The sequence below is a fragment of the Salvelinus alpinus genome, chromosome 34 (genome assembly GCF_045679555.1).
Source record: "Salvelinus alpinus chromosome 34, SLU_Salpinus.1, whole genome shotgun sequence".
Classification (NCBI taxonomy): Eukaryota; Metazoa; Chordata; class Actinopteri; order Salmoniformes; family Salmonidae; genus Salvelinus; species Salvelinus alpinus.
Window position 1 is genome coordinate 24885626 of NC_092119.1, and position 22180 is coordinate 24907805.

General features: G+C 45.1%; 1 pseudogene; it reads right to left on the reverse strand.

Annotated features, from left to right (window-relative positions):
• The window catches only part of LOC139563774 (phospholipase DDHD1-like), an 87006-nt pseudogene that overhangs the window by 21578 nt on the left and 43248 nt on the right, over nt 1-22180 (reverse strand).

Here is a 22180-nt window from a genome sequence, read left to right on the forward strand (position 1 = left end):
TGGAGTCCAATTTGGAGATTTTTGGTTCCAACCGCCATGTCTTTGTGAGATGCGGTGTGGGTGAACGGATGATCTCTGCATGTGTATTTTCCACAGTAAAGCACGGAGGAGGAGGTGTTATGGTGCTTTGCTGGTGACATGGTCTGAGATTTATTTAGAATTCAAGGCACATTTAACCAGCATGGCTACCACAGCATTCTGCAGCGACACACCATTCCATCTGGTTTGGGCTTAGTGGGACTATCATTTGTTTTTCTACAGGACACTGACCCAACACACCACCAGGCTATGTAAGGGCTATTTTACCAAGAAGGAGAGTGCTGGAGTGCTGCATCAGATGACGTGGCCTCCACAATCCCCCCGACCTCAACCAAACTGAGATGGTTTGGGATGAGTCGGACCACAGAGTGAAGGAAAAGCAGCCATCAAGTGCTCAGCATGTGGTAACTCCTTCAAGACTGTTGGAAAAGCATTCCAGGTGGAGCTGGATGAGAGAATGCCAAGAGTGTGCAAAGCTGTCATCAAGATAAAGGGTGGCTACTTTGAAGACTCAAATATAAAATATACTTTGATTTGTTTAACACTTTTTTGTTTACTAAATTCAGCAAAAAAAGAAAAGTCCTCTCACTGTCAACTGCGTTTATTTTCAGCAAACTTAACATGTGTAAATATTTGTATGAACATAAGATTCAACATCTGAGACATAAACTGAACAAGTTCCACAGACATGTGACCAACAGAAATTGAATAATATGTCCCTGAACAAAGGGGGGGGGGGTCAAAATCAAAAGTAACAGTCAGTATCTGGGGTGGCCACCAGCTGCATTAAGTACTGCAGTGCATCTCCTCCTCATGGACTGTACCAGATTTGCCTGTTCTTGCTGTGAGATGTTACCCCACTCTTCCACCAAGGCCCTAGCCCTCACCCTCCGATCCAACAGGTCCTAGATGTGCTCAATGGGATTGAGATCTGGACTCTTCGCTGGCCATGGCAGAACACTGACAGTCCTGTCTTGCAGGAAATCACGCACAGAACGAGCAGTATGGCTGGTGGCATTGTCATGCTGGAGGGTCATGTCAGGATGAGCCTGCAGGAAGGGTACCACATGAGGGAAGAGGATGTCTTCCCTGTAACGCACAGCGTTGAGATTGCCTGCAATGACAACAAGCTCAGTCCGATGATGCTGTGACACACCGCCCCAGACCATGACGGACCCTCCACCTCCAAATCGATCCCGCTCTAGAGTACAGGCCTCAGTGTAACGCTCATTCCTTCGACGATAACCGCGAATCCGATCATCACCCCTGGTGAGACAAACCCGCGACTCGTCAGTGAAGAGCACTTTTTGCCAGTCCTGTCTGGTCCAGCGACGGTGGGTTTGTGCCCATAGGCGACGTTGTTGCCGGTGATGTCTGGTGAGGACCTGCCTTACAACAGGCCTACAAGCCCTTAGTCCAGCCTCTCTCAGCCTATTGCGGACAGTCTGAGCACAGATGGAGGGATTGTGCGTTCCTCGTGTAACTCGGGCAGTTGTTGTTGCCATCCTGTACCTGTCCCACAGGTGTGATGTTCGGATGTACTGATCCTGTGCAGGTGTTGTTACACGTGGTCTGCCACTGTGAGGACAATCAGCTGTCCGTCCTGTCTCCCTGTAGCGCTGTCTTAGGCGTCTCACAGCACGGACATTACAATTTATTGCCCTGGCCACATCTGCAGCATGCCTAAGGCACGTTCACTCAGATGAGCAGGGACCCTGGGCATCTTTCTTTTGGTGTTTTTCAGAGTCAGTAGTAGTTTTCATAACTGTGACCTTAATTGCCTACCGTCTGTAAGCTGTTAGTGTCTCAACAACCTTTCCACAGATGCATGTTCATTAATTGTTTATGGTTCATTGAACAAGCATGGAAACAGTGTTGAAACCCTTTACAATGAAGATCTGTGAGGTTATTTGGATTTTTACGAATTATCTTTGAAAGACAGGGTCCTGAAAAAGGGACGTTTCTTTTTTTTGACTTTACATGAATCCATATACATTTTAATGAGGCTATAACTTAACAAAATGTTGAAAAAGTCAAGGGGTCTGAATACTTTCTGAATGCACTGTATTTGGAAAGTATTTAGACCACTTGACTTTTTCCGGGGACAGACAGAGACAGAGACGGACACACACACACGAGTGCACTCACATGCCAGTGTTCTTGACGATGCGCCCCGTGTCCATCATCTGTCCAATGCCGTGGACCACGAAGACAATGTGTGTGGTCTGGGGGGGTTTGTCCTCCAGTGAGGCCTCCTCCACGTCTCCCCGGGGGAGCAGTACCACTGCTGGAGGCTGGGGGCTGACGTGGGAAGGGAAATGGTCAGGAAAATCAGAGGCTCCCAACAGTAGGTGATTGCATATTGTCCAGATTTTGCCCAACAAACACTTGTTTGTTGATGAATGTTTCCCTAATTGCCTTGAATCATAATTACCTTGATTTAAGGAAAGCCTCAAATCATAAGAAACGTTCCATTTCACCCCCTGCCACAATGAATTGACAGAACATATACTAGGCATAGATGGTGATGAACATCGTAGATCATCCTATATTTGAAAGGAACATTGGGGTGACAGTTTACGTGGGGCATTAGGTGACTCTAGGCCTGCCACTGTGTGTGTGGCCCTGTTCAGAGCTTTCCTTGCTAACACTGCTCTACACACTAAGCCAATGGGTTTTTCTGCTTGCCATCTGGCCAGCACAGCACTAAGGATATTTCCAGCGACCGTGGGTTTGTGTGTCATTCAGCGGAGATTGAGGTAACTCCTGCCAGATCCACCTCTTAATCTTCACCAACTTTGGATGGAAATATGGAGCTTCTCCAATCCGGTCTCATCTCCACAAGTGGCCGAGGAGGTTGTGTCTAGCTAGGAGTTTACTGGTATTGGGGTGGGGAAGGGGGGGGGGGGTGCAACAGAAGAGTGGTCAGTCAGCAGTGACCTCTAACCTTTGGAGAAGCCCAGTTTCTGGGTGACGGTGCGGGCGATCTTTCTTGGAGGCGGTGGTATTGCTGTAGAGGTAGACCTCGTCCACGTGGGTACGACTCAACTTCAGACTATGGACAGCTGCAGAGGGAGGGAGGGCAGAATAGTGGAAGGAAAGAGGGAGGATTGGGGAAAGGAGGGAATGATGGAGGAATGAGAGAGAGGTAGGAAGGGATGGAGAAAGAGGGAAGCATGCGAGGACGAGGGAATGAGAAGAGAGAGCAAGCAGAAAAAGGAGGTGGGGAAAGATGAACGAATGACGGGGGAGAGAGAAAATACACTCATCAAAAGGGTGATTACAAACTCCTAATTTTGCATTCAACTCAACAAGGAGAAAGTTTGGTCTAGTCTAGCGGTCGATCAAATAAAGACTAGTGCGTTGGTCTGCAGAGAGTTACTAGAGAACCAGAAAACAACATATTGAAGAAGCACACAGGTTCACAGAGTCTGCATATTTAAACTATTACCCGCCCATGAGGCTTGAGTGTCATTGACTGTGTACAATAGACAATGTGAGATACTACAGTACCACACAAGTCCCCAGTGGGGCTCCATGGTAGGCCCAATCTCCGATGTGGATGGGCTACACTGAGGCTGTGCAGAACATATCCGTTGACAGAGGACTATATTAGATTCCAGCCTTGTTATCTTAGTGGGCACACAACAACAGGGCAAGTAAGAGTGGAAATATGGCATTTATAGTCTAAACGGAGCGGAATTGGAAACGGTTAGCTGAAAACAAGAAAGATGAACTAAACCAGTTGACTGGGGTGAGCCGGTCACATTGAGGTTTGAATGACACTTCAGACAATGTACAGTACGTGAAGAGGTGACCGGTTATTTTGACACACCAGTCACCGGACCGAACCCTGTGGTGCTCACAGCCAATCAGGAGGGATTAGAAGGGCAGTGTTAAAGAGTCCAAGGCAAAGGGATTCAAAGGAGAGGTGGACATTAGGGGGACTTTCCCAGTGACCTGTACTTGTGTAGGCCTCATCCTTGATGTGTCCTCTCCGGGAAGAGAAAGACAGAGAAAGAGGATAAAAAGAGCAAGAGAAATGTGAGACATCAAAGCTTCCTCTGTTTGAATTTCTTCTGTGACTGCCACCTTTACATTGTGTCAGGCTGGGAAGGCGAGACAGAGAGAGAAAGAGGGAAAGAAAAAGAGAAAGACAGAGAGAGAAATAAAGAGACAGAGAGAGACACAGACAGAGTGTGAATGACGAGGGGGGCCACTTAGCATGAGTGTCACGCCGGTATCACTGCCTCTCCAGAGCGTTCGCTTCCTCAGATCTTGTCCAGATAGCTCGTTAGTGCTCAGCAAACACTTAGCAGGTGTTCAGCAAACTCAACTAATGCACAGTCAGCTCCGTGCGATCTACAGAGCAGGGGTGACCGAAGCCTGAAATCACCTCTTCTTCCTCTTCTCCATCCTACCACCTCCTAATAGGAGGCATCTGAGGATAGAGTTCCAGAACCAGAAGGGGGACTAGAAGTGTTTCTGTGACAGTCACACGGTGGAGGAGTAAAGCAGGACCTTCCAGTTGTAATTTCATCCGCGTGGTGAGGACTGAGGAACAGTCATGGGTACTCCGGATGATCAGTTTCCATTCAGGGCCACTCCTGATGAGGGGGAAAGTGATTCAGATCCAAAATGACAATGGAATGACAAGCAGAGGCTCAGGAGTTAACCAATGAAGAAGCTGTGTTATAGGTAGTAGTTTCCAGGTAACCCATCAGGGATAAGAGAGGAGGTATGTGTAGAAGGGATGAAACTGAATCCCAAACAAGCATCTTTTGACAAAGTAAAAAGAAAAATCAATCCAGTCGATGGTCACGAGAATCGATTGCATTGGAAAACCTGAGGGTAAAGATATTTCAGCATTGCAAAACTTTGCACCAGGTTAGAGTAGCACATTTTCATTTGAAATCACTTGGAATAACAAGCATGCTTCACAACAAGTATCACACCAAGGTTGGGAGCAATTCCACTTTCTAATTTATATGGAATTGACAAACGTGGTGGCGGCAGCGGGCGGCAGGGATATAATGATCTGGGGTGTACAGTAGGGAAAGACAGAACCTTACCACTTAGCCTACACCTACTGAGTCCATTGTAAAACAGGATGTCTTTAGGAGGCAGGAGGTACTCAGTAGTACCCATTAGCCAGCCATCATATAAATAAGTCATGGCTGACTGGATGGAGAATGGAAAAGGTGCTCATGTTGCCAAATGAGATGGGAAATGAGAATGACTGAGCCTCCTAGAGACCGCATCCTGTTTTACAATGCAGCCCAGACCAGGGCAAAGCACACCAGAGGATCTAGCAGTCAAACACAGAGAGGTTAAGAAGTTTACATGGGAGGCTTCCCAACTACGCCCCGGAGAGCCAGGGAGGGAGAGGGAAAAGAAGAAAGAGTTGTATATAGATTTAGAGACAGTGTGAGAGACCAACAGCTAGAACTAGAGTGAGAGAGAATGACAGTAAGAAAGAGAGCGAGAAAGACAGCCTGTTTGTACCCGAGGTAGGGAATTATGCCACTAAACTAGGGCAAAAGTGGTGTTAAAATGGTGCTATTGTTAGGATGCTACTCTACTCTCAGCACTGTACTGTCTACTTTAATTGGCATGGGAGAGTTACAGTTTGACAATATTATGCACATGGCCTAACTATGGCCTGCCAAACATCTTAGCTATGTTCCTAGCCTTGTAGAGCCACATAGGGAGTACACTACTCTGTGTTAGTTCACTACGGTTGCGTTCATTAGGAACAAAAATAGCAGAGAACATTTTGTGCCAACTGAATTCAACCCATGTCTTTCCAGGTTACCGGACTGTAACTTACTGCATGTGGATACTGGGGCTAGTTTAACTGAACTCTGCAGACAGTGCAGAGACTCTTATTGCCAGCGATAGAGGAGCAGTTATTCCATCCATTAAGGCAATGTTGGACCTTAGAGTGCAGACTGCAGTCTATGGGGGCCCGAATGGCGACTCTGTTGCCTCTAAATTAGAGTTTTGTTCATTGTCTGTGATCACAGCGCTACAGGGAAGGAGAGGCGGAGAAGGGGAGGATTTTTGGAGAGACAGCTTATTAAGCTCAGATCCATAGTTTTCCTATGTGGATTTAGAGAGCCTAGAAGGATGTTACTAGCTAACTGACGCTCCACCTACTTAGCTCTACCTCCACTAACAGACAGACCGGAGCAAGATCCTCCTATAGTCCAGAAAGCAGCTGCAGCAGTAACTGTGACAAACTCTGCGTCACAGAAAGGGGGAAGTTCTAGCGACTAAGCCCAGTTTAAAGTAAAGGAGTGAGGAGGAGTCTAATCTAGATCCAATTCTTCTAGAGCCGGTTGGGATGTCTAACTGGGCTTTGAACGCAGATCTAGTTCAATCGAAACCTAAGATCTAGAGGGAGGATGGAGTATAGCAGATATGTAGGAGATAATGTAGGAGATAAAAAAGGCTGGCGTTACAGTACCTGAGCAGCGCATCTACAAAAGAAAATGTATAATACCGCCACACAACAATATTACAACATTTAGTTGTAGCATTCGGCTGATATCCACTCCATTTGAAAAGAAAGGGGAGCTAGAAAGGGGGCAGGTGGGAGAGAACTAACAACCAAGAGACAGTGAGTGATGGACATGACGATGGTGTTTTGTCAGGAAGGGCTACCAACTGCCATCACTGTGACACTGGGGGCATTTGTCAAGCAGCGCTGCTATCAGGTAACCACGCTGGGTTTTGTGTGTACAGTACATTAGCTGTTGGGTTAGCAGCTAAAAATGTTTTTTATTAGGAAATATTTTAGAACCAAATAGCCTAACCATTAATACATTTTTTGTTGAATTTCATTAGCTTGGTTCAAATGATAGGCAAAGTTGTTCATTTGAATAAAACCTGTTCTTACTGTATGTCTACACATAGTTCTTCATTGTTGTGACATAATTAACATGGCAATATTCGCTGTTAGACACAATCTTGAGTTGAAAGTGACCATTGAAACCCAACTGCAGCGCTACTTGACACATGCCAGAGTGTAACGTTCGTCGTCGGAATGAGACCAAAGCGCAGCGTGGAAAGTGTTCATAATTTAATGTTCACAAAAACACTCAAACAAAAGGAGAAAACGAAAGCGCACAGTTCTATCAGGGAAACAACCTATACAGAAAACAACACCCCACAAAACCCAAATGGAAAATGACAACTTATATATGATCCCCAACCACACACACACGGCAAAACAACAAAGAAATAGAAAACATAGATTTTCCCACCCGAATCACAACCTGACCTAACCAAACACAGAGAAGACGGGGTAACACTTGAATCATACTCAACATGTACAAACTTTATTATTGTTTTACTGTCTTCTGGCTACTCAGTGTGGACTACATTACAATGGGCTGTAATGAACAGATATGTTTTTAAATCTTTTATACAAAACAGAGAATTACTGTTTGCCTTATACCAAATGGCTGGTCAATGGAGGCTACGTGAAAATGATATACAACATAACATATTAAGAGTGATACAGGGATATATTGTCATACAGTACTTTTAGCTAGCTCTCCAACATTCATTTTTGTATTCATTAGGGATCCCCATTAGCTGTTGCCATGGCAGTAGCTACACATTAAGGCACTTACATTACACATAAAACAGTACATCATAACATTATTACACCACTGCGCATCTACAAAAGAAAATGTATAATACCGCCACACAACAATATTACAATGTACATGTGTGTAAGTATGCATGTCTGTACCCTGGTGTCTCTTCGAAGTGCCCGCTGTTCCATAAGATGTTTATTTTTATATTTTTATCTGATTCTACTGCTTGCATCGGCTACCTGATGTGGAATAGAGTTCCATGTAGTCATGGCTCTATGTAGCACTGTGCGCCTCCCATAGTCTGTTCTGGACTTGGGGACTGTGAAGAGACCTCGGGTGGCATGTCTTGTGGGGTATCTTGTCAGACAGGTCAGGTACAAATTGCAAAACAACTTTCTTACATCAACTTTAAAGTATGCACCTGATTTTTTGGGGGAGAGTTAAAGGAAAAAGCCAGACTTAACAGCTTAATATTTCAAGAGGAATTCATAATTATCTCAAAGTGAGTGGGCTTCCTACAGAGAGCAGTTTCTTAGAACTAGCCTGTCTTACAGCTTTCTTTTTCCTTTGCTCATGTTTTCCCCAAAAAAACAGATTCTCTTCCAGGCGGACTGAGGAGCTAAATGATTTAAGTGTCAGAAAGACTTCAGGGAAGGATATCCATTACTCAGAAAAAAGAAGAGAAACATTTCTGAGAACCCTAAAGGAAGTTGCCCTCTAATATTTACTAAAAGGAAAGCAACGGCTCTCTCCCTCTCCCACACACACTGGCCATAAAGTAACTCCTCATCTCTCTCTCTCTCTCTCTCTCTCTCTCTCTCTCTCTCTCTCTCTCTCTCTCTCTCTCTCTCTCTCTCTCTCTCTCTCTCTCTCTCTCTCTCTCTCTCTCTCTCTCTCTCTCTCTCTCTCTCTCTCTCTCACGCGCTCTCTCACACAACACTCAGTAAACCAACTCTGCTCCCTCTCTCACACACACTCCTTTCCCTAACATTACATACGTTGATTTCCCACACAATAACAACCTGACGACTGCTATCAAGTAACCAGGGTTTCATCCAGAGACATGTCCTCCCGTTAGACCAGTGTGTCAGACTTGCTGTCATCATATAGCCTGTCCGTAATCAGGGGATAGCCCCGAGAGTCAGTCCTGACCAGTGCAGTGACAAGGACATTGGGACTCAGTCCGAAACCCGTTCTAAAAGCACCAGTCACCCCTGTCACGCTGATTCATATCACATGACCTAGGCCTCGGCCTCACCCTGCAGCAGAGTTCTGTTTGTGGACCCTACTGTTGGAAGGGAGTAAGCTGCCTGAGCTGACTGAGCTGGAGGCTGGGTTTGTGTTTAAGGACAGTTAGTCAACACAAGGGTGTTCATATTAAACCTGAGCTGGGAGCTCAGCTGGTCATAAAGGTATGCTGCTGTGCTGTGAAGGCTTTCATATTTCACAATTACTCACAGCTATAAATAGGTCAATCAAGACTACCCAGATGCAAGCAAGTTGTCAAGGGTTAGTTGTGTTTGGGTAATAAAATGACTTCAGAATGTCAGTGTATTAGAATATAAAATAGTCTCAAGCAGTCAAGCAGGATACCTATGGATACAGATAGGGTATTGAGAATATAGGGCTATAATTATTCCATTTGAGCAAAATTTAGGACAGAGAGATCAGAGTTGCAAATGACAGCAGTGCTTTCCTCAGCTGGGGGGTAGGGGGGACCTGCTGATTGGGCCATTGTCAGGACAGGTAGGGAGAGAGGAATAGAGAGAGCGAGCACTGTACTACCATATGGCCACCCATATGTCCACCCACCTGAGGGTCTGGTGACAGACACATGAATCAGCTGCTCCATCTGGGACCACATCAATACAACAGTTTCACAATAGGCTTTATCTGGAATGTAGGTCCATTGGTGGAGTGGATTTCTCAGTTTCAGCCAGAGCACAATAAACATCAAATGGAATGGCATTCCAAATGACATATTAGATTAGAGCTCGTCTGCTCCGCTTGGAGCTTTGGATTTAATCGTCCAGGGGGAAGAGCAGCACTGCAGCAGCAACACTGCAAATGTACCGCACTTTAATGAAACTATGTTTGACAAATTGAGTCTGACAACCTTATGATTACATTTTGTATTGTTTATTTTGAATGGTAGCCCTTCTAGTTATTGAATGCGTAGCAAATATGTATGGTCAATGTACATGTCATAGTGTGCCATGATGATTGTCCTGTGGTGTAGGCTAGAGCTGTGACATAACATTATGTGGTGTTATGACCTGTGTGTGTTGACACATGACCCTTTGCTTTGCTGTGGCCCTCCATGAGCCTGACAGACTGGAATACTCCCCACCGTCATGAGCCCTGGCCCAGCCTCTAGCCGGCCCACAGGCAAATAGCTCTCCTGCCTCAAACACACCCGCATGATACTCTCACATAGGCTTTACACACAGTCCCTTCACACACTCACATTTCTCTGTTGCCATCATCAGCAGCCACTCCAAAAACACATGCAGGCAGATAGCCACAGTACACACACATCCTCACTATATTGTTCCATACACAGCACAGTGAGCACACAGTCTCCCTTAGTGACACACAGGCAGGGCATGTTTAAACAGGTCTTCCAAATCCTGAGAGGGGAGCTATCAGGGGCCATCTTGCTATTAACACCCTGCTCCATAGTTGGTGAAATCACAGTGAGAGGGTCAGCCTCAATGGGACTTCTCTCTGGAGGTGCCATTTCAGTCACACTGGCGCCAACTGACGGTTTCTGTACAACAAATATTGTCAGTGATACTTTGTACATCATTTTCTTTTTTTCCCCTCATTTTTTTTTCCTCAAGCCAGACTGGCAAGTACTGACTCTATATCATGTGACCTAGCCTATCGCCAGCTTCAGTAGCTGCTGAAATCATAATTAAACCCTCCACAGTACAGCTGCCATGCGGGTCGCCATCTGTGGCCACTGTCAATTGATCATGGCTAGGAGGGATCCAGCTTTTGTCAAATTAACATCAGATTTGACTTTTCATAGCAGGTTAGGAGAATTAGGTTAAGGTTAGGAAAAGGGTTAGGGTTAGGCTTAGCTAAAATAAAATAAAAATCTAACTTTTGACATTCATTTGACAACAGCTGGGTCCCTTTCTAGCCATGACCCTGTCAATGTTCCTCCTCAAATTAGGCAGCGATGGCAGCCATTAACTGCAAAGAAAGTGGCAAACTGTCACTGTCACCCTTGGCCTAAGAAGCCTGATGAGGAATGAGGAACCTTTCAATGTATTTTCCCCCTCCATTTTTAATAACAATGAACAGTGGCTGAATATCTCTATGAAGTGACATGCCATTCCACATCCTCAGCCCCTGTTTGACTGAGATAGCAGCAGCAGCAGCAGTAACCTAGGGCAGGAGAGGACTCCACTCACACAGGTCATCCTTCCTGTATTATGATTAACCCATGCCTACATAACATGCCTGCGAAGCATGCCCCACCATATGCTTTCTGCTCCATTCGTCTGAGATGGCTGCTGGGGCTTCAGGGCCAGAGACGCAGGGAGGGAAACGGGGAGGAGAAGGGAGAGGAATGTTGAGAGAAAGAGGGAAAGGGGGAAGAGTTAGAGAGAAAGAGGGGGAGGAAGGGTGAGAGAGAAAGACAGAGTTTAGAGGGAGAATGATGGGAAGAGGAGTGAAGGAGAGAGAAAGAGGGGGAGAACGAGAGAGTACTGCAGTATTTTCAAAGCACAGCTTGCTCTGTGTTGTGTACTGTGCTAAAGCGGCTTTACAAGGTGCTTTACAACAGTGTGTGAAGCCCGGAGTGTTTGCATTAAAAGGAAGCACACTAAAATGCGGCACAAACGGATGATAATGAATATTAAGATGTAAGGCATTTAAGATGGTGTAGGAGCAGTAGGAGCATTCCACTCTCGCTCCCCAGGTAGTATTACCATTTCATTTTCATTACATTTTCATTACACTTTCATTACAGTACAACGGTTTGATTTGTTTGATCTTAGCTAGCTACATAGCCGTCTTTGTATCAAATATAATTGTGTAGTTATTGAGGTTCGCTAGCCAGCTATTTTCGTCGTAACGTAACGTAACGTAGTCAACACTGCTAGCTAGCCAGCTAGCCAGCTAGCCACCGAATAGCAGCACTGCAGAAACGATTACATTACAACGGAACGACTTGATTAGTGTAGTGTTAGCTAGCTACATAGTTGTCTTTGCTATCTTTGTATCTAAGATAATTGTGTAGCTTAGAGTAGTTTAGAGTAATTATTCGGTTAGCTAGCCAGCTATTTTCGTCCGCCGCGCTGCCGTTCTACCTAGTCAACACTGCTAGCTAACACTGCTAGCTAGCCAACTTCTACCGAATAGCAGCACTGTAGAAGCTCACATTACAACTTACATTACAACGGAACGACTTGATTAGCGTAGTGTTAGCTAGCTACATAGTTGTCTTTGCTGTCCTTGTATCCAAGATAATTGTGTAGTTTTGAGAAATTGTCGAGGTTACCTAGCCAGTTAGAGGTTACCTAGCCAGCTACACTTTCAAACAAAGTCAACAACGCAGCCACTGCTAGCCAGCCTACTTCACCGCCAGCAGTACTATATCATTTTAGTCAATAAGATTTTATTTTATTTTTGCAACGTAAGCTTAACTTTCTGAACATTCGAGACGTGTAGTCCACTTGTCATTCTAATCTCCTTTGCATTAGCGTAGCCTCTTCTGTAGCCTGTCAACTATGTGTCTGTCTATCCCTCTTCTCTCCTCTCTGCACAGACCATACAAACGCTTCACACCGCGTGGCCGCCGCTACCCTAACCTTGTGGTTCCAGCGCGCACGACCCACGTGGAGTTCCAGGTCTCCGGCAGCCTCTGGAACTGCCGATCTGCGGCCAACAAGGCAGAGTTCATCTCAGCCTATGCGTCCCTCCAGTCCCTCGACTTCTTGGCACTGACGGAAACATGGATTACCACTGATAACACTGCTACTCCTACTGCTCTCTCCTCGTCTGCCCACGTGTTCTCGCACACCCCGAGAGCTTCTGGTCAGCGGGGTGGTGGCACTGGGATCCTCATCTCTCCCAAGTGGACATTCTCTCTTTCTCCCCTGACCCATCTGTCTATCGCCTCCTTCGAATTCCATGCTGTCACAGTTACCAGCCCTTTCAAGCTTAACATCCTTATCATTTATCGCCCTCCAGGTTCCCTTGGAGAGTTCATCAATGAGCTTGACGCCCTGATAAGTTCCTTTCCTGAGGATGGCTCACCTCTCACAGTTCTGGGTGACTTTAACCTCCCCACGTCTACCTTTGACTCATTCCTCTCTGCCTCCTTCTTTCCACTCCTCTCCTCTTTTGACCTCACCCTCTCACCTTCCCCCCCTACTCACAAGGCAGGCAATACGCTTGACCTCATCTTTACTAGATGCTGTTCTTCCACTAATCTCATTGCAACTCCCCTCCAAGTCTCCGACCACTACCTTGTATCCTCTTCCCTCTCGCTCTCATCCAACACTTCCCACACTGCCCCTACTCGCATGGTATCGCGCCGTCCCAACCTTCACTCTCTCTCCCCCGCTACTCTCTCCTCTTCCATCCTATCATCTCTTCCCCCTGCTCAAACCTTCTCCAACCTATCTCCTGATTCTGCCTCCTCAACCCTCCTCTCCTCCCTCTCTGCATCCTTTGACTCTCTATGTCCCCTATCCTCCAGGCCGGCTCGGTCCTCCCCTCCTGCTCCGTGGCTCGACGACTCACTGCGAGCTCACAGAACAGGGCTCCGGGCAGCCGAGCGGAAATGGAGGAAAACTCGCCTCCCTGCGGACCTGGCATCCTTTCACTCCCTCCTCTCTACATTCTCCTCTTCTGTCTCTGCTGCTAAAGCCACTTTCTACCACTCTAAATTCCAAGCATCTGCCTCTAACCCTAGGAAGCTCTTTGCCACCTTCTCCTCCCTCCTGAATCCTCCTCCCCCTCCTCCCCCCTCCTCCCTCTCTGCGGATGACTTCGTCAACCATTTTGAAAAGAAGGTCGACGACATCCGATCCTCGTTTGCTAAATCAAACGACACCGCTGGTTCTGCTCACACTGCCCTACCCTGTGCTTTGACCTCTTTCTCCCCTCTCTCTCCAGATGAAATCTCGCGTCTTGTGACGGCCGGCCGCCCAACAACCTGCCCGCTTGACCCTATCCCCTCCTCTCTTCTCCAGACCATTTCCGGAGACCTTCTCCCTTACCTCACCTCGCTCATCAACTCATCCTTGACCGCTGGCTACGTCCCTTCCGTCTTCAAGAGAGCGAGAGTTGCACCCCTTCTGAAAAAACCTACACTCGATCCCTCCGATGTCAACAACTACAGACCAGTATCCCTTCTTTCTTTTCTCTCCAAAACTCTTGAACGTGCCGTCCTTGGCCAGCTCTCCTGCTATCTCTCTCAGAATGACCTTCTTGATCCAAATCAGTCAGGTTTCAAGACTAGTCATTCAACTGAGACTGCTCTTCTCTGTGTCACGGAGGCGCTCCGCACTGCTAAAGCTAACTCTCTCTCCTCTGCTCTCATCCTTCTAGACCTATCGGCTGCCTTTGATACTGTGAACCATCAGATCCTCGTGCTCTCACCACTGGTGTCCCCCAGGGCTCTGTTCTAGGCCCTCTCCTATTCTCGCTATACACCAAGTCACTTGGCTCTGTCATATCCTCACATGGTCTCTCCTATCATTGCTATGCAGACGACACACAATTAATCTTCTCCTTTCCCCCCTCTGATAACCAGGTGGCGAATCGCATCTCTGCATGTCTGGCAGACATATCAGTGTGGATGACGGATCACCACCTCAAGCTGAACCTCGGCAAGACGGAGCTGCTCTTCCTCCCGGGGAAGGACTGCCCGTTCCATGATCTCGCCATCACGGTTGACAACTCCATTGTGTCCTCCTCCCAGAGTGCTAAGAACCTTGGCGTGATCCTGGACAACACCCTGTCGTTCTCAACTCACATCAAGGCGGTGACCCGTTCCTGTAGGTTCATGCTCTACAACATTCGCAGAGTACGACCCTGCCTCACACAGGAAGCAGCGCAGGTCCTAATCCAGGCACTTGTCATCTCCCGTCTGGACTACTGCAACTCGCTGTTGGCTGGGCTCCCTGCCTGTGCTATTAAACCCCTACAACTCATCCAGAACGCCGCAGCCCGTCTGGTGTTCAACCTTCCCAAGTTCTCTCACGTCACCCCGCTCCTCCGCTCTCTCCACTGGCTTCCAGTTGAAGCTCGCATCCGCTACAAGACCATGGTGCTTGCCTACGGAGCTGTGAGGGGAACGGCACCTCTGTACCTTCAGGCTCTGATCAGGCCCTACACCCAAACAAGGGCACTGCGTTCATCCACCTCTGGCCTGCTCGCCTCCCTACCTCTGAGGAAGTACAGTTCCCGCTCAGCCCAGTCAAAACTGTTCGCTGCTCTGGCACCCCAATGGTGGAACAAACTCCCTCACGACGCCAGGTCAGCAGAGTCAATCACCACCTTCCGGAGACACCTGAAACCCCACCTCTTTAAGGAATACCTAGGATAGGATAAAGTAATCCTTCTAACCCCCCCCTCCCCCTTAAAAGAGTTAGATGCACTATTGTAAAGTGGCTGCTCCACTGGATATCATAAGGTGAATGCACCAATTTGTAAGTCGCTCTGGATAAGAGCGTCTGCTAAATGACTTAAATGTAAATGTAAGATGCAAGCATTATTTAGTATATATCAGCATGGACACTAATAACAAGATTTTCACTCTTCAATAATCTTCAGTGTAGCATAGCAAAAACTAAGAGAAGTTCAGTAAGCTATAATAGACTTCACTACACAGGGTATTAAACAGCTTTTTCAGAATGTGTCAACAGTTTGAAGTGTCAATCTTGAGAAGAGTGAATCCTCGTATGAATGAATCCATTAACTGATTTGGTGAAGTGATAGGACAGAACAGAGTAGTGTCGTATTCTCTCAGAAGAGGTGACTCAGAACGGAAAGGATGTGGGATGTGCTTCCAGAGGGGGATTTGGAAAGGGCTGGGTTGTTGGTAGTTACGTGAAGGTGACACAACCCTTGGCATAACCCTGGAACCCATTTCAAACACTCAGTCTGTGATTTGATTAGGATGTGTGTCCTCTGTGCGTGTGTAGATTGCTGTAAGGCAACCTCCAGTAGCCAGCCAGTCTACAGATGACACTGTTTACGGTCTCCTATAGCTCCTGAAGGGTGAGACGAGACTGTCCTTGAATGAACAGAGTGTACTGTTGGAGGAATTCAGAACACAGAATAGATGCTAGAACAGGGACCCATTCAAGGACTACATTTATTTTGATTAACAGTTAATCAGAGCAAGTCATGACCATCTACAATGAGGGGTTAATGTGTGCAAACACTGTGTTATGGTCCAATACAGAGTGCCGTTGTGACTGAGGAGATGGCGCTGGCCTTCGTTGGAAGGAAAGCAGCACTTGTTCTCAGTTCAAGATATAAGTTTTGTCTTCAGACTTAGCTTGACCTGTCAAGATGATTTCTCATACACACACTACCGTTCAAAAGTGTGGGGTCACTTAGAAATGTCCTTGTTTTTGAAAGAAAAGCACATTTTTTGTCCATTAAAATAACATCAAATTGATCAGAAATACAGTGTAGATATTGCTAATGTTGTAAATGACTATTGTAGCTGTAAACGGCAGGTTTTTTTATGGAATATCTACATAGGCGTACAGAGGCCCATTATCAGCAACCATCACTCCTGTGTTTCAATGTCACATTGTGTTAGCTAATCCAAGTTTAGAATTTTAAAAGGCTAATTGATCATTAGAAAACCTTTCTGCAATTATGTTAGCACAGCTGAAAACTGTTGTTCTAATTAAAGAAGCAATAAAACTGGCCTTCTTTAGACTAGTTGAGAATCTGGAGCATCAGCATTTCTGGGTTCGATTACAGGCTCAAAATGTACGGAAACAAAGCACTTTCTTCTGAAACTCGTCAGTCTATTCTTGTTCTGAGAAATGAAGGCTATTCCATGTGAGAAATAGCCAAGAAACTGAAGATCTCGTACAACGCTGTGTACTACTCCCTTCACAGAACAGTGCAAACTGTCTCTAACCAGAATAGAAAGAGTGGGAGGCCCAGGTGCACAATTGAGCAAGAGGACAAGTACATTAGAGTGTCTAGTTTTAGAAACAGATGCCTCACAAGTCCTCAACTGGCAGCTTCATTAAATAGTACCCGCAAAACTTCAGTCTCAACGTCAACAGTGAAGAGGCGACTCCGGGATGCTGGCCTTCTTGGCAGAGTTGCAAAGAAAAAGCCATATCTCAGACTGGCCAATAAAAATAAAAGTTTAAGACGGGCAAAAGAACACACACTGGACAGAGGAAGATTGGAAAAAAGTGTTATGGACAGACGAATCTAAGTTTGAGGTATTCGGTTCACAAAGAAGAACATTCGTGAGATGCAGAAAAAATGAAAAGATGCTGGAGGAGTGCTTGACGCCATCTGTCAAGCATGGTGGAGGCACTGTGATGGTCTGGGGGTGCTTTGGTGGTGTTAAAGTGGGAGATTTGTGCAGGGTAAAAGGGATCTTGAAGAAGGAAGGCTATCACTCCATTTTGCATCGCCATGCCATACCCTGTGGACGGCGCTTAATTGGAACCAATTTCCTCCTACAACAGGACAATGACCCAAAGCACAGCTCTTAACTATTTAGGGAAGAAGCAGTCAGCTGGTATTCTGTCTATAATGGAATGGCCAGCACAGTCACCGGATCTCAACCCTATTGAGCTGTTGTGGGAGCAGCTTGACCGTATGGTACAAAAGAAGTGCCCATCAAGCCAATCCAACTTGTGGGAGGTGCTTCAGAAAGCATGGGGTGAAATCTCTTCAGATTACCACAACTAATTGACAACTAGAATGCCAAAGGTCTGCAAGGCTGTAATTGCTGTAAATGGAGGATTCTTTACCAAAAGCAAAGTTTCAAGGACAGAATTATTATTTCAATTAAAAATCATCATTTATAAACTTGTCAACGTCTTGACTATATTTTCTAATAATTTTGCAACTCATTTCATGTATGTTTTCATGAAAAACAAGGACATTTCTAAGTGACCCCAAACATTTGAACGGTAGTGTGCTGGATCCAAACTGTTACAGACTTATATCCATCCTGCCCTGCCTATCTAAGGTCTTCGAAAGCCAAGATCACTGACCATCTCGAATCCCATCGTACCTTCTCCGCTGTGCAATCCGGTTTCCGAGCCGGTCACGGGTGCACCTCAGCCACGCTCAAGGTACTAAACGATATCATAACCGCCATTGATAAAAGACAGTACTGTGCAGCCGTCTTCATCGACCTGGCCAAGGCTTTCGACTCTGTCAATCACCATATTCTTATCGGCAGACTCAGTAGCCTCGGTTTTTCTGATGACTGCCTTGCCTGGTTCACCAACTACTTCTCAGATAGAGTTCAGTGTGTCAAATCGGAGGGCATGTTGGCAGACTCTTTTCTCTGTATATATCAATGATGTTGCTCTTGCTGCGGGCGATTCCCTGATCCACCTCTACGCAGACGACACCATTCTGTATACTTCTGGCCCTTCCTTGGACACTGTGCTATCTAACCTCCAAACGAGCTTCAATGCCATACAACACTCCTTCCGTGGCCTCCAACTGCTCTTAAACGCTAGTAAAACCAAATGCATGCTCTTCAACCGTTCACTGCCTGCACCCGCCCGCCCGACTAGCATCACCACCCTGGATGGTTCCGACCTAGAATATGTGGACATCTATAAATACCTAGGTGTCTGGCTAGACTGTAAACTCTCCTTCCAGACTCATATTGAACATCTCCAATCCAAAATCAAATCAAGAATCGGCTTTCTATTTCGCAACAAAGCCTCCTTCACTCACTTCGCCAAACTCACCCTAGTAAAACTGACTATCCTACCGATCCTCGACTTCGGCGATGTCATCTACAAAATAGCTTCCAATACTCTACTCAGCAAACTAGATGCAGTTTATCTTAGTGCCATCCGTTTTGTTACTGCGACCTGTATGCTCTAGTCGGCTGGCCCTCGCTACATATTCGTCGCCAGACCCACTGGCTCCAGGTCATCTATAAGTCCATGCTAGGTAAAGCTCCGCCTTATCTCAGTTCACTGGTCACAATATCAACACCCACCCGTAGCACGCGCTCCAGCAGGTATATCTCACTGATCATCCCAAAAGCCAACACCTCATTTGGCCGCCTTTCCTTCCAGTTCTCTGCTGCCTGTGACTGGAACGAATTGCAAAAATTGCTGAAGTTGGAGACTTTTATTTCCCTCACCAACTTTAAACATCTGCTATCTGAGCAGCTAACCGATCGCTGCAGCTGTACATAGTCCATCTGTAAACAGCCCACCCAATTTACCTACCTCATCCCCTTACTGTTTTTATTTATTTACTTTTCTGCTCTTTTGCACACCAGTATCTCTACTTGCTCATGATCATCTGATGATTTATCACTCCAGTGTTAATCTGCTAAATTGTAATTATTCGCTCCTATGGCCTATTTATTGCCTACCTCATGCCTTTTGCACACAATGTATATAGACTCATTTCGTTTTTTTCCTACTGTGTTATTGACTTGTTTATTGTTTACTCCATGTGTAACTCTGTGTTGTTGTCTGTTCACACTGCTATGCTTTATCTTGGCCAGGTCGCAGTTGTAAATGAGAACTTGTTCTCAACTAGCCTACCTGGTTAAATAAAGGTGAAATAAAAAATAAAATAAAATAAACATGTATGTCCTTAGACAGCACACACCAACACCGGTGGCTTTCGCCCTTTCTCTCTCACACACACAAATGTAGAGACAGTCTCCTTACCTTTACCTCTTTCACTGACACAGTCACACAAAATCTCCCCTGGTGACACACTGGGATTTAATACCGCTGGTATCGCACTCATTCACACAACCTCACATTCATTACAGAAGAAGCAGCCCTGAAGACTCGCTGCATTCAGAGGTGGATTGCTGACTGAAAGATTGCTTTCTCATTACTTTTCAGAGTGCTCCAACTAGCTATTCCTGAAAATAAGTCACATAACTGTGCTGTCTGAGCCTTGCATAACAAATACACTTTTACCTATAATACACTCTAGGCTAACACAATACAACCAACTACCTCCTAAAGGTCAAACTTGTATTTTTCTGGTCTACAGGGAGATCATGATAGCTAATAAGTTGAGTAATAATATGAGTCTCAAAGCACTTTTCAGTTCTGCTAAGGTGGGCTAAGGTAAATGACTTGAATGGGAGCGGATGCTTTTTTAATGGAGTCCATAATTAACCCAGACACCATCTACAGAGAACCCCATTCCACAGCCGCTATCACACTGTATTATGTATAAGTTCCTTATAGATAATTGCCTGGCTGGAATTATAATCAGGTTAGTAGTGATGTCGCTGAAAGAGCTTTGCGGATGGAGATTTAAGAGAGAGCATTTCTACAGCACTGGTATCCAACCCTGGTCCTGGAGAACTAGCTGATTCAGCTAATCAACAAATCATCAAGACATGGTTGGTGGAATCAGCCGTTTCAGTGCCGGGCCGAGGCAAAGCTTGCCCAGACTGTAGCTCTCCAGGGACTAGGGTTGGATACAACTGGTATTCAGTCTTTAGAATAATGCATGATATACTTGATATAGGCCTACACTTGATAAATATTCATTAGGCCTAAACCACATCTCCCACAAGCCACAGTGTTCTCTCACCATCTTTGCTGTCGACTGTCTTGGCCACCACAGAGTTGGAGTCGAACCTGTCCTGCATGTGTTGCCCACGGAAACAGATCAGGTGCTCCACCTCGATGAGGTCACTCTCGTCCTCCTCCAATGGGAGCCAGGTGCCGTCTATGAACCACTGGCTCCTCATGACAGGGATGCTCTCCTGTTCTGAGGGTGGGAGAGAGAAAGGAGCACGGGGAAATTCGAAAGAGACAGATTTACACAAGCATTCGATTTGTTTTTCTTTCAAATGTTTCCCTTTGATTGTTTCCTAGACTGGGAATGAAATGCTAAGATAATCAAAGACAACATGAGTAATGCATCCTGAGCCAGTTGGTAACAACTCTATCTGTGTGGTGTTGACACAGCAAGCAAATAAGACTAGGTAGGTACGTTTGTGACGGCTACAATACGACAGGTAATCCGGCACCACATAAAGCTAGGCATTGGCAATCTCAGTTGCATGTGGAAGGAGGCCAAAGTTGATTACAGAACTAATTAGTTTAGAATTTGTAGTTGGTGAGAGCAAGACAACATGCTCTCACAACTACTGTGTATTCTAGCTAACAGCACAGAGTTTGTGTGCGACTTTGTTCCTACAAACAGGGAGTAAGCAACACACGGTTATCACCATCTATAGAGCAGCAAAGACATAAAAGCTCTTATGGAATCCCTTTTACAGCAGGATCCATTTGTATTCAGGCGACATTTATCATTGGATGTGGTGCAGGGAGTACATACGTAGGATAGTGAAAATGCCAATGTCTATAATTTGTTAACAAGAAATTTGTGGAGTGGTTGAAAAACGAGTTTTAATGACTCCAACCTAAGTGTATGTAAACTTCCGACTTCAACTGTATATACATACATACATACACACATATATAGACACACACACACACACACACACACACACACACACACACACACACACACACACACACACACACACACACACACACACACACACACACACACACACACACACACACACACACATACATACATACATACATACATACATACATACATACATACATACATACATACATACATACATACATACATACATACATAGACATATACACACACACACATACATACATACATACATACATACATACATACATACATACATACATACATACATACATACATACATACATACATACATACATACATACATACATACATACATACATACATACATACATACATACATACATACATACATACATACATACATAGATACATACATACATAGATACATAGATACATACATACACATATATATATACACATATATATAAACATACATACCTATATATATATACACACATGCATACATATATCACATATATACATATATATCACATATATACATATACATACACATATATACACACACATATACATATATATATATATATATACACACATACAAACACATATATATATATATATATATATATATATATATATATATACATATATATATACACATACATATATATACACATACATACATACACCCACATACACACATACATATATAGATATAGATATTTTTTTAAATATTTATTTATTCATTTCACCTTTATTTAACCAGGTAGGCAAGTTGAGAACAAGTTCTAATTTACAACTGCGACCTGGCCAAGATAAAGCAAAGCAGTTCGACACATAACAACACAGAGTTACACATGGAGTAAAACAAACATACAGTCAATAATACAGTAGAAAAATAA